General features: G+C 47.4%; 1 pseudogene; it reads left to right on the plus strand.

Annotated features, from left to right (window-relative positions):
- LOC127919883 (serine hydroxymethyltransferase, cytosolic-like) overlaps nucleotides 1-11,496 on the plus strand; it is a 34,916-nt pseudogene extending 23,420 nt beyond the window's left edge.
- The last annotated feature ends 383 nt before the right edge of the window (nucleotides 11,497-11,879 follow it).

Genomic DNA, 11,879 nt, shown 5'->3' on the forward strand with positions numbered 1-11,879 from the left:
CCCCCCACTAGACAGAGACACATACTCAGGTAGTACCCCCCACTGCACAGAGACACATACTCGGTAGTACCCCCCACTACACAGAGACACATACTCAGGTAGTACCCCCCCACTACACTACACAGAGACACATACTCAGGTAGTCTAACTAGGTGGAGGTGTAACCAGGCCATCCCAGTACAGCTCTGTAGGGTCTAACTACAGGTAACCAGGCCATCCCAGTACAGCTCTGTAGGGTCTAACTAGGTGTAACCAGGCCATCCCAGTACAGCTCTGTAGGTCTAACTAGGTGTAACCAGGCCATCCCAGTACAGCTCTGTAGGGTCTAACTAGGTGTAACCAGGCCATCCCAGTACAGCTCTGTAGGGTCTAACTAGGTGGAGGTGTAACCAGGCCATCCCAGTACAGCTCTGTAGGGTCTAACTAGGTGTAACCAGGCCATCCCAGTACAGCTCTGTAGGGTCTAACTAGGTGTAACCAGGCCATCCCAGTACAGCTCTGTAGGGTCTAACTAGGTGTAACCAGGCCATCCCAGTACAGCTCTGTAGGGTCTAACTAGGCCATCCCAGTACACCAGGCCATCCCAGTACAGCTCTGTAGGGTCTAACTAGGTGTAACCAGGCCATCCCAGTACAGCTCTGTAGGGTCTAACTAGGTGTAACCAGGCCATCCCAGTACAGCTCTGTAGGGTCTAACTAGGTGGAGGTGTAACCAGGCCATCCCAGTACACAGCTCTGTCCCAGTACAGGGTCTAACTAGGTGGAGGTGTAACCAGGCCATCCCAGTACAGCTCTGTAGGGTCTAACTAGGTGGAGGGTGTAACCAGGCCATCCCAGTACAGCTCTGTAGGGTCTAACTAGGTGTAACCAGGCCATCCCAGTACAGCTCTGTAGGGTCTAACTAGTGTAACCAGGCCATCCCAGTACAGCTCTGTAGGGTCTAACTAGTACAGTGGAGGTGTAACCAGGCCATCCCAGTACAGCTCTGTAGGGTCTAACTAGGTGGTGTAACCAGGCCATCCCAGTACAGCTCTGTAGGGTCTAACTAGGTGGAGGTGTAACCAGGCCATCCCAGTACAGCTCTGTAGGGTCTAACTAGGTGTAACCAGGCCATCCCAGTACAGCTCTGTAGGGTCTAACTAGGTGTAACCAGGCCATCCCAGTACAGCTCTGTAGGGTCTAACTAGGTGTAACCAGGCCATCCCAGTACAGCTCTGTAGGGTCTAACTAGGTGTAACCAGGCCATCCCAGTACAGCTCTGTAGGGTCAGTAAGCTCTAGGTGTAACCAGGCCATCCCAGTACAGCTCCGTAGGGTCTAACTAGGTGTAACCAGGCCATCCCAGTACAGCTCTGTAGGGTCTAACTAGGTGTAACCAGGCCATCCCAGTACAGCTCTGTAGGGTCTAACTAGGTGGAGGTGTAACCAGGCCATCCCAGTACAGCTCTGTAGGGTCTAACTAGGTGTAACCAGGCCATCCCAGTACACCTCTGTAGGGTCTAACTAGGTGGAGGTGTAACCAGGCCATCCTAGTACAGCTCTGTAGGGTCTAACTAGGTGTAACCAGGCCATCCCAGTACAGCTCTGTAGGGTCTAACTAGGTGTAACCAGGCCATCCCAGTACAGCTCCGTAGGGTCTAACTAGGTGTAACCAGGCCATCCCAGTACAGCTCTGTAGGGTCTAACTAGGTGTAACCAGGCCATCCCAGTACAGCTCTGTAGGGTCTAACTAGGTGTAACCAGGCCATCCCAGTACAGCTCTGTAGGGTCTAATTAGGTGTAACCAGGCCATCCCAGTACAGCTCTGTAGGGTCTAATTAGGTGTAACCAGGCCATCCCAGTACAGCTCTGTAGGGTCTAACTAGGTGTAACCAGGCCATCCCAGTACAGCTCCGTAGGGTCTAACTAGGTGTAACCAGGCCATCCCAGTACAGCTCCGTAGGGTCTAACTAGGTGGAGGTGTAACCAGGCCATCCCAGTACAGCTCCGTAGGGTCTAACTAGACTATGTGTCTGTAGGCTCCCCTGCTAACTTTGCTGTGTACACGGCGATCGTGGAGCCTCATGGGAGGATCATGGGTCTGGACCTCCCCGATGGAGGTCACCTGACGCACGGCTTCATGACGGACAAGAAGAAAATCTCTGCCACATCCATCTTCTTTGAGTCCATGCCCTACAAGGTAAACAACAACAACAACACACTGAGACACAACAACACATCCATCTTCTTTGAGTCCATGCCCTACAAGGTAAACAACAACAACAACACACTGAGACACAACAACACATCTGTCTTCTTTGAGTCCATGCCTTACAACGTAAACAACAACAACAACACACTGAGACACAACAACACATCCATCTTCTTTGAGTCCATGCCCTACAAGGTAAACAACAACAACAACACACTGAGACACAACAACACATACATCTTCTTTGAGTCCATGCCCTACAAGGTAAACAACAACAACAACACACTGAGACACAACAACACATCCCTCTTCTTTGAGTCCATGCCCTACAAGGTAAACAACAACAACAACACACACTGAGACACAACAACACATCCGTCTTCTTTGAGTCCATGCCCTACAAGGTAAACAACAACAACAACACACTGAGACACAACAACACATCCATCTTCTTTGAGTCCATGCCCTACAACGTAAACAACAACAACACACTGAGACACAACAACACATCCATCTTCTTTGAGTCCATGCCCTACAAGGTAAACAACAACAACAACAACAACACACTGAGACACAACAACACATCCGTCTTCTTTGAGTCCATGCCCTACAAGGTAAACAACAACAACAACAACACACTGAGACACAACAACACATCCGTCTTCTTTGAGTCCATGCCCTACAAGGTAAACAACAACAACAACACACTGAGACACAACAACACATCCATCTTCTTTGAGTCCATGCCCTACAAGGTAAACAACAACAACAACAACAACACACTGAGACACAACAACACATCCATCTTCTTTGAGTCCATGCCCTACAAGGTAAACAACAACAACAACAACAACACACTGAGACACAACAACACATCCATCTTCTTTGAGTCCATGCCCTACAAGGTAAACAACAACAACAACACACTGAGACACAACAACACATCCATCTTCTTTGAGTCCATGCCCTACAAGGTAAACAACAACAACAACACACTGAGACACAACAACACATCCATCTTCTTTGAGTCCATGCCCTACAAGGTAAACAACAACAACACACTGAGACACAACAACACATCCATCTTCTTTGAGTCCATGCCCTACAAGGTAAACAACAACAACAAGAGAGGAGCATAGAGAGAGGGGCATAGAGAGAGGAGCCGGGGCACAGAGAGAGGAGCACAGAGAGAGGAGCACAGAGAGAGGAGCATAGAGAGAGGAGCATAGAGAGAGGAGCATAGAGAGAGGAGCATTGAGGAGGAGCATAGAGAGAGGGGCATAGAGAGAGGGGCATAGAGAGAGGAGGCATAGAGAGAGGAGCATAGAGAGAGGAGCAGGGGCATAGAGGAGCCGGGGCATAGAGAGAGGAGCATAGAGAGAGGAGCAGCAGAGAGAGGAGCATAGAGAGAGGAGCATAGAGAGAGGAGCCGGAGCATAGAGAGAGGAGCATTGAGGGAGGAGCATTGAGGGAGGAGCATAGAGAGAGGAGCATAGAGAGAGGGGCATAGAGAGAGGAGCCGGGGCATAGAGAGAGGAGCACAGAGAGAGGAGCACAGAGAGAGGAGCACAGAGAGAGGAGCATAGAGAGAGGAGCATAGAGAGAGGAGCCGGAGCATAGAGAGAGGAGCATTGAGGGAGGAGCATTGAGGGAGGAGCATTGAGGGAGGAGCATAGAGAGAGGAGCATAGAGAGAGGGAGCACAGAGAGAGGGGCATAGAGAGGAGCATTGAGAGAGGAGCACAGAGAGAGGAGCACAGAGAGAGGAGCATAGAGAGAGGAGCCGGAGCATAGAGAGAGGAGCATAGAGAGAGGAGCAGGGCATAGAGAGAGGAGCATAGAGGGAGGGCCGGAGCATAGAGAGAGGAGCATAGAGAGAGGAGCCGGGCATAGAGAGAGGAGAGAGGGCAGAGAGAGGAGCACAGAGAGAGGAGCACAGAGAGAGGAGCACAGAGAGGAGCACAGAGAGAGGAGCACAGAGAGAGGAGCATAGAGGAGGAGCATGAGGGAGGAGATTGAGAGGAGCCGGAGCATAGAGAGAGGAGCATAGAGAGAGGAGCCGGGGCATAGAGAGAGGAGCATAGAGAGAGGAGCATAGAGAGAGGAGCATAGAGAGAGGAGCACCCGGAGTGTTCCTTAAAGTACCCGGAGTGTTCCTTAAAGTACCCGGAGTGTTCCTTAAAGTACCCGGAGTGTTCCTTAAAGTACCCGGAGTGTTCCTTAAAGTTCCCGGAGTGTTCCGTTCCCGGAGTATTCCTCCTTTGATTCCCGGAGTATTCCTCCTTTGATTCCCGGAGCATTCCTCCTCTGAGTCCCGGAGCGTTCCTCCTCTGAGTCCCGGAGCGTTCCTCCTCTGAGTCCCGGAGCGTTCCTCCTCTGAGTCCCGGAGCATTCCTCCTCTGAGTCCCGGAGTATTCCTCCAATGAGTCCCGGAGCATTCCTCCTCTGAGTCCCGGAGCATTCCTCCTCTGAGTCCCGGAGCATTCCTCCTATGAGTCGTTTTCAAGGTGTTTGTGGTGGCTGTGCGTGGTGCTAATCCGGTCATTCTGTGGTTGTTTTCTCTACAGCCCGAGTGCTGCCTAAAGGGGTTTGTGGTGGCTGTGCGTGGTGCTAATCCGGTCATTCTGTGGTTGTTTTCTCTACAGCCCGAGTGCTGCCTAAAGGTGTTTGTGGTGGTGCTAATTCGGTCATTCTGTGGCTCTCGGGGTTGTTTTCTCTGAGCCTCCCGGGAGTGCTGCCTAAAGGTGTTTATGGTGGTGCTAATTCGGTCATTCTGTGGCTCTCTGGGGTTGTTTTCTCCCAGCCAGCCCGAGTGCTGCCTATAGGTGTTTATGGTGGTGCTAAAAAGTTCGGTCATTCTGTGGCTCTCGGGGTTGTTTTCTCTACAGCCTGCACGAGTGCTGCCTAAGGTGTTTATGGTGGTGCTAATTCGGTCATTCTGTGGCTCTCGGGGGTTGTTTTCTCTACAGCCTGCCCGAGTGCTGCCTAAAGGTGTTTATGGTGGTGCTAATTCGGTCATTCTGTGGCTCTCGGGGGTTGTTTTCTCTACAGCCTGCCCGAGTGCTGCCTATAGGTGTTTATGGTGGTGCTAATTCGGTCATTCTGTGGCTCTCGGGGGTTGTTTTCTCTACAGCCTGCCCGAGTGCTGCCTATAGGTGTTTATGGTGGTGCTAATTCGGTCATTCTGTGGCTCTCGGGGGTTGTTTTCTCTACAGCCTGCCCGAGTGCTGCCTAAAGGTGTTTATGGTGGTGCTAATTCGGTCATTCTGTGGCTCTCGGGGGTTGTTTTCTCTACAGCCTGCCCGAGTGCTGCCTATAGGTGTTTATGGTGGTGCTAATTCGGTCATTCTGTGGCTCTCGGGGGTTGTTTTCTCTACAGCCTGCCCGAGTGCTGCTAAAGGTGTTTATGGTGGTGCTAATTCGGTCTTTCTGTGGCTCTCGGGGGTTGTTTTCTCTACAGCCAGCCCGAGTGCTGCCTAGGTGTTTATGGTGGTGCTAATTCGGTCATTCTGTGGCTCTCGGGGTTGTTTTCTATACAGCCCGAGTGCTGCCTAAAGGTGTTTGTGGTGGCTGTGCGTGGTGCTAATTCGATCGTTCTGTGGCTCTCTGGGGGTTGTTTTCTATACAGTGCTGCCTAAACAGAAATCGATGCTAATTCGGCCATTCGTGGGATCGGGTGGTTTCCGGACAGCCTGGCCATGCTTTTGGAGGGGTGATTTTTTTTGTTGGTCCGTGGGAGGAGGTCATTCTGGGCTGGGGGGGATGTGTTTTCTGTGGGAGGGGGAACTGGGGGTGTGGGAGGGTGGGGGAACTGGGAGTGTATTTCTGGATCGTAGGATCAATGTGGCTTCTTGTTGAAGAGGCAGCAGATAACGGCCGCTTTCTGGAGCTTTCTAAACATTTCTAGAGCTTTCTCCTTTCTCCATTTCTGAATTGGGGGCAATTTTCTTTCTTGCTGACACAAAAAAAACACTTTGTAGACAAATGTATGTGGACAACCCTGTTCAAATGAGGGGATTATGACTTTGAGAGCATGACGTTAATCTGTGTTGTACAGAATGTGGATCCTAGTGATGTTAATCTGTGTTGTATCAGGTGGACCCCTGTGACCCGTTAATCAGCCGGGTTGTGTTGTATCAGGTGGATCCTAGTGACGTTAATCTGTGTTGTATCAGGTGATCCTAGTGTTAATCTGTGTTGTATCAGGTGGATCCTAGTGCGTTAATCTGTGTTGTATCAGGTGGATCCTAGTGATGTTAATCTGTGTTGTATCAGGTGATCCTAGTGACGTTAATCTGTGTTGTATCAGGTGGATCCTAGTGACGTTAATCTGTGTTGTATCAGGTGGATCCTAGTGACGTTAATCTGTGTTGTATCAGGTGGATCCTAGTGGCGTTAATCTGTGTTGTATCAGGTGATCCTAGTGACGTTAATCTGTGTTGTATCAGGTGGATCCTAGTTCGGTAATCTGTGTTGTATCAGGTGGATCCTAGTGACGTTAATCTGTGTTGTATCAGGTGGATCCTAGTAGCGTTAATCTGTGTTGTATCAGGTGGATCCTAGTGGCGTTAATCTGTGTTGTATCAGGTGGATCCTAGTGACGTTAATCTGTGTTGTATCAGGTGGATCCTAGTGACGTTAATCTGTGTTGTATCAGGTGGATCCTAGTGACGTTAATCTGTGTTGTATCAGGTGGATCTAGTGGCGTTAATCTGTGTTGTATCAGGTGGATCCTAGTGACGTTAATCTGTGTTGTATCAGGTGGATCCTAGTGGCGTTAATCTGTGTTGTATCAGGTGGATCCTACAGCGTTAATCTGTGTTGTATCAGGTGATCCTAGTGACGTTAATCTGTGTTGTATCAGGTGGATCTAGTGACGTTAATCTGTGTTGTATCAGGTGGATCCTAGTGACGTTAATCTGTGTTGTATCAGGTGGATCCTAGTGATGTTAATCTGTGTTGTATCAGGTGGATCCTAGTGATGTTAATCTGTGTTGTATCAGGTGGATCCCTAGTGACGTTAATCTGTGTTGTATCAGGTGGATCCTAGTGACGTTAATCTGTGTTGTATCAGGTGGATCCTAGTGCTGCGTTAATCTGTGTTGTATCAGGTGGATCCTAGTGAGCGTTAATCTGTGTTGTATCAGGTGGATCCTAGTGGCGTTAATCTGTGTTGTATCAGGTGGATCCTAGTGGCGTTAATCTGTGCTCGTATCAGGTGGATCCTAGTGACGTTAATCTGTGTTGTATCAGGTGGATCCTAGTGACGTTAATCTGTGTTGTATCAGGTGGATCTAGGGCGTTAATCTGTCTGTATCAGGTGGACCTAGTGACGTTAATCTGTGTTGTATCAGGTGGATCCTAGTGACGTTAATCTGTGTTGTATCAGGTGGATCCTAGTGACGTTAATCTGTGTTGTATCAGGTGGATCCTAGTGATGTTAATCTGTGTTGTATCAGGTGGATCCTAGTGACGTTAATCTGTGTTGTATCAGGTGGATCCTAGTGACGTTAATCTGTGTTGTATCAGGTGGATCCTAGTGGCGTTAATCTGTGTTGTATCAGGTGGATCCTAGTGACGTTAATCTGTGTTGTATCAGTGGGTGGATCCTAGTGACGTTAATCTGGGAGTGATGTTGGGTGTGGTGGATCCTAGTGACGTTAATCTGATGTTGTATCAGGTGGATCCTAGGGGCGTTAATCTGATGTTGTATCAGGTGGATCCTAGTGATGTTAATCTGTGTTGTATCAGGTGGATCCTAGTGATGTTAATCTATGTTGTATCAGAGGATCCTAGTGACGTTAATCTGTTTGTATCAGGTGGATCCTAGTGACGTTAATCTGTGTTTATCAGGTGGATCCTAGTGACGTTAATTTTCTTTAGTATGTGATCCTAAAATTTTAATCACTGTTGTATCAGGTGGATCCTAGTGATGTTAATCTGTGTTGTATCAGGTGGATCCTAGTGACGTTAAATGTATGTATCAGGTGGATCCTAGTGATGTTAATCTGTGTTGTATCAGGTGGATCCTAGTAGCGTTAATCTGTGTTGTATCAGGTGGATCCTAGTGACGTTAATCTGTGTTGTATCAGGTGGATCCTAGTGACGTTAATCTGTGTTGTATCAGGTGGATCCTAGTGACGTTAATCTGTGCTTATCAGGTGGATCCTAGTGATGTTAATCTGTGTTATATCAGGTGGATCCTAGTGATGTTAATCTGTGTTGTATCAGGTGGATCCTAGTGACGTTAATCTGTGTTGTATCAGGTGGATCCTAGTAGCGTTAATCTGTGTTGTATCAGGTGGATCCTAGTGACGTTAATCTGTGTTGTATCAGGTGGATCCTAGTGGCGTTAATCTGTGTTGTATCAGGTGGATCCAGTGACGTTAATCTGTGTTGTATCAGGTGGATCCTAGTGAGCGTTAATCTGTGTTGTATCAGGTGGATCCTAGTGCGTTAATCTGTGTTGTATCAGGTGGATCCTAGTGACGTTAATCTGTGTTGTATCAGGTGGATCCTAGTGACGTTAATCTGTGTTGTATCAGGTGGATCCTAGTGGCGTTAATCTGTGTTGTATCAGGTGGATCCTAGTGCGTTAATCTGTGTTGTATCAGGTGGATCTAGTGGCGTTAATCTGTGTTGTATCAGGTGGATCCTAGTGACGTTAATCTGTGTTGTATCAGGTGGATCCTAGTGGCGTTAATCTGTGTTGTATCAGGTGGATCCTAGTGACGTTAATCTGTGTTGTATCAGGTGGATCCTAGTAGCGTTAATCTGTGTTGTATCAGGTGGATCCTAGTGACGTTAATCTGTGTTGTTGTATCAGGTGGATCCTAGTGACGTTAATCTGTGTTGTATCAGGTGGATCCTAGTGACGTTAATCTGTGTTGTATCAGGTGGATCCAGTGACGTTAATCTGTGTTGTATCAGGTGGATCCTAGTGACGTTAATCTGTGTTGTATCAGGTGGATCCTAGTGACGTTAATCTGTGTTGTATCAGGTGGATCCTAGTGACGTTAATCTGTGCTGTATCAGGTGGATCCTAGTGACGTTAATCTGTGTTGTATCAGGTGATCCTAGTGACGTTAATCTGTGTTGTATCAGGTGGATCCTAGTGACGTTAATCTGTGTTGTATCAGGTGGATCCTAGTGACGTTAATCTGTGTTGTATCAGGTGGATCCTAGTGACGTTAATCTGTGTTGTATCAGGTGGATCCTAGTGATGTTAATCTGTGTTGTATCAGGTGGATCCTAGTGACGTTAATCTGTGTTGTATCAGGTGGATCCTAGTGACGTTAATCTGTGTTGTATCAGGTGATCCTAGTGACGTTAATCTGTGTTGTATCAGGTGGATCCTAGTGACGTTAATCTGTGTTGTATCAGGTGGATCCTAGTGACGTTAATCTGTGTTGTATCAGGTGGATCCTAGTGACGTTAATCTGTGTTGTATCTAGTGACGTTAAGGTGGATCCTAGTGACGTTAATCTGTGTTGTATCAGGTGGATCCTAAGTGACGTTAATCTGTGTTGTATCAGGTGGATCCTAGTGACGTTAATCTGTGTTGTATCAGGTGGATCCTAGTGATGTTAATCTGTGTTGTATCAGGTGATCCTAGTGGCGTTAATCTGTGTTGTATCAGGTGGATCCTAGTGACGTTAATCTGTGTTGTATCAGGTGGATCCTAGTGACGTTAATCTGTGCTGTATCAGGTGGATCCTAGTGACGTTAATCTGTGTGTATCAGGTGATCAGGTATGGATCCTAGTGACGTTAATCTGTGTTGTATCAGGTGGATCCTAGTGACGTTAATCTGTGTTGTATCAGGTGGATCCTAGTGACGTTAATCTGTGTTGTATCAGGTGGATCCTAGTGACGTTAATCTGTGCTGTATCAGGTGGATCCTAGTGACGTTAATCTGTGTTGTATCAGGTGGATCCTAGTGACGTTAATCTGTGTGTGTATCAGGTGGATCCTAGTGACGTTAATCTGTGTTGTATCAGGTGGATCCTAGTGACGTTAATCTGTGTCGTATCAGGTGGATCCTAGTGACGACGTTAATCTGTGTTGTAGTATCTGTGGTGGATCCTAGTGACGTTAATCTGTGTTGTATCAGGTGGATCCTAGTGACGTTAATCTGTGTCGTATCAGGTGGATCCTAGTGACGTTAATCTGTGTTGTATCAGGTGGATCCTAGTGACGTTAATCTGTGTTGTATCAGGTGATCCTAGTGACGTTAATCTGTGTTGTATCAGGTGGATCCTAGTGACGTTAATCTGTGCTGTATCAGGTGGATCCCAGTGACGTTAATCTGTGTTGTATCAGATCCTAGTGACGTTAATCTGTGTTGTATCAGGTGATCCTAGTGACGTTAATCTGTGTTGTACGCACCTGTGTGATCCCAGTGACGTTAATCTGTGCTGTATCAGGTGGATCCTAGTGACGTTAATCTGTGCTGTATCAGGTGGATCCTAGTGATGTTAATCTGTGCTGTATCAGGTGGATCCTAGTGATGTTAATCTGTGTTGTACTGTGTGATCCAGTGACAAGTAATCTGCAGCTGTATCAGGTGGATCCTAGTGACGTTAATCTGTGTTGTATCAGGTGATCCAGTGACGTTAATCTGTGTTGTATCAGGTGGGATCCTAGTGACGTTAATCTGTGCTGTATCAGGTGATCCTAGTGATGTTAATCTGTGTTGTATCAGGTGTGATCCTAGTGACGTTAATCTGTGTTGTATCAGGTGATCCTAGTGATGTTAATCTGTGCTGTATCAGTGTGGATCCTAGTGACGTTAATCTGTGTTGTATCAGGTGATCCTAGTGATGTTAATCTGTGTTGTATCAGGTGGATCCTAGTGATGTTAATCTGTGCTGTATCAGGTGATCCCTAGTGACGTTAATCCCGAATCAGGTGATCCTAGTGACGTTAATCTGTGCTGTATCAGGTGATCCTAGTGACGTTAATCTGTGCTGTACTGTGTGATCCTAGTGACGCGCACTGTGTTGTATCAGGTGATCCTAGTGACGTTAATCTGTGTTGTATCAGGTGTGATCCCAGTGACGTTAATCTGTGCTGTATCAGTGGATCCTAGTGATGTTAATCTGTGTTGTATCAGGTGATCCTAGTGATGTTAATCTGTGTTGTATCAGGTGGATCCTAGTGACGTTAATCTGTGTTGTATCAGGTGGATCCTAGTGACGATGTTATCAGGTTCCTAGTGACGTTAATCTGTGTATCAGGTGATCCTAGTGACGTTAATCTGTGTTGTATCAGGTGGATCCAGACACTGGTCTCATCAACTAGTGACCGACTGAGGAGAACGCTAGTGATGTTCCACTGTGTAGACTGATCAGTGCAGGTAACACACACCACCATCATCATCATCATCATATACACACACACACACACACACACCACCAGCAGGTCCTGTCGCCAGCTGTATCACATTGTGTCCAATCAGACTATAGATCTCTCTGTTCGGGGACGTTAATCTGTGGTGTATCAGGTTTGGGCCTGTGCTGTGTCAGGTGATCCTATGACGTTAATCTGTGCTGTATCATTTGGGCCTGGTTTCTCAGACACAGAATCTCCTGGTGTGTATCATTTGCCGTGCTGTATTTCTCAGACACAGAATCTCCTGTTGTATCATTTGGGCCTGGTTTCTCAGACACAGAATCTCCTGTTGTATCATC

Source organism: Oncorhynchus keta, unplaced genomic scaffold, assembly GCF_023373465.1.
Source record: "Oncorhynchus keta strain PuntledgeMale-10-30-2019 unplaced genomic scaffold, Oket_V2 Un_contig_17784_pilon_pilon, whole genome shotgun sequence".
Lineage (NCBI taxonomy): Eukaryota > Metazoa > Chordata > Actinopteri > Salmoniformes > Salmonidae > Oncorhynchus > Oncorhynchus keta.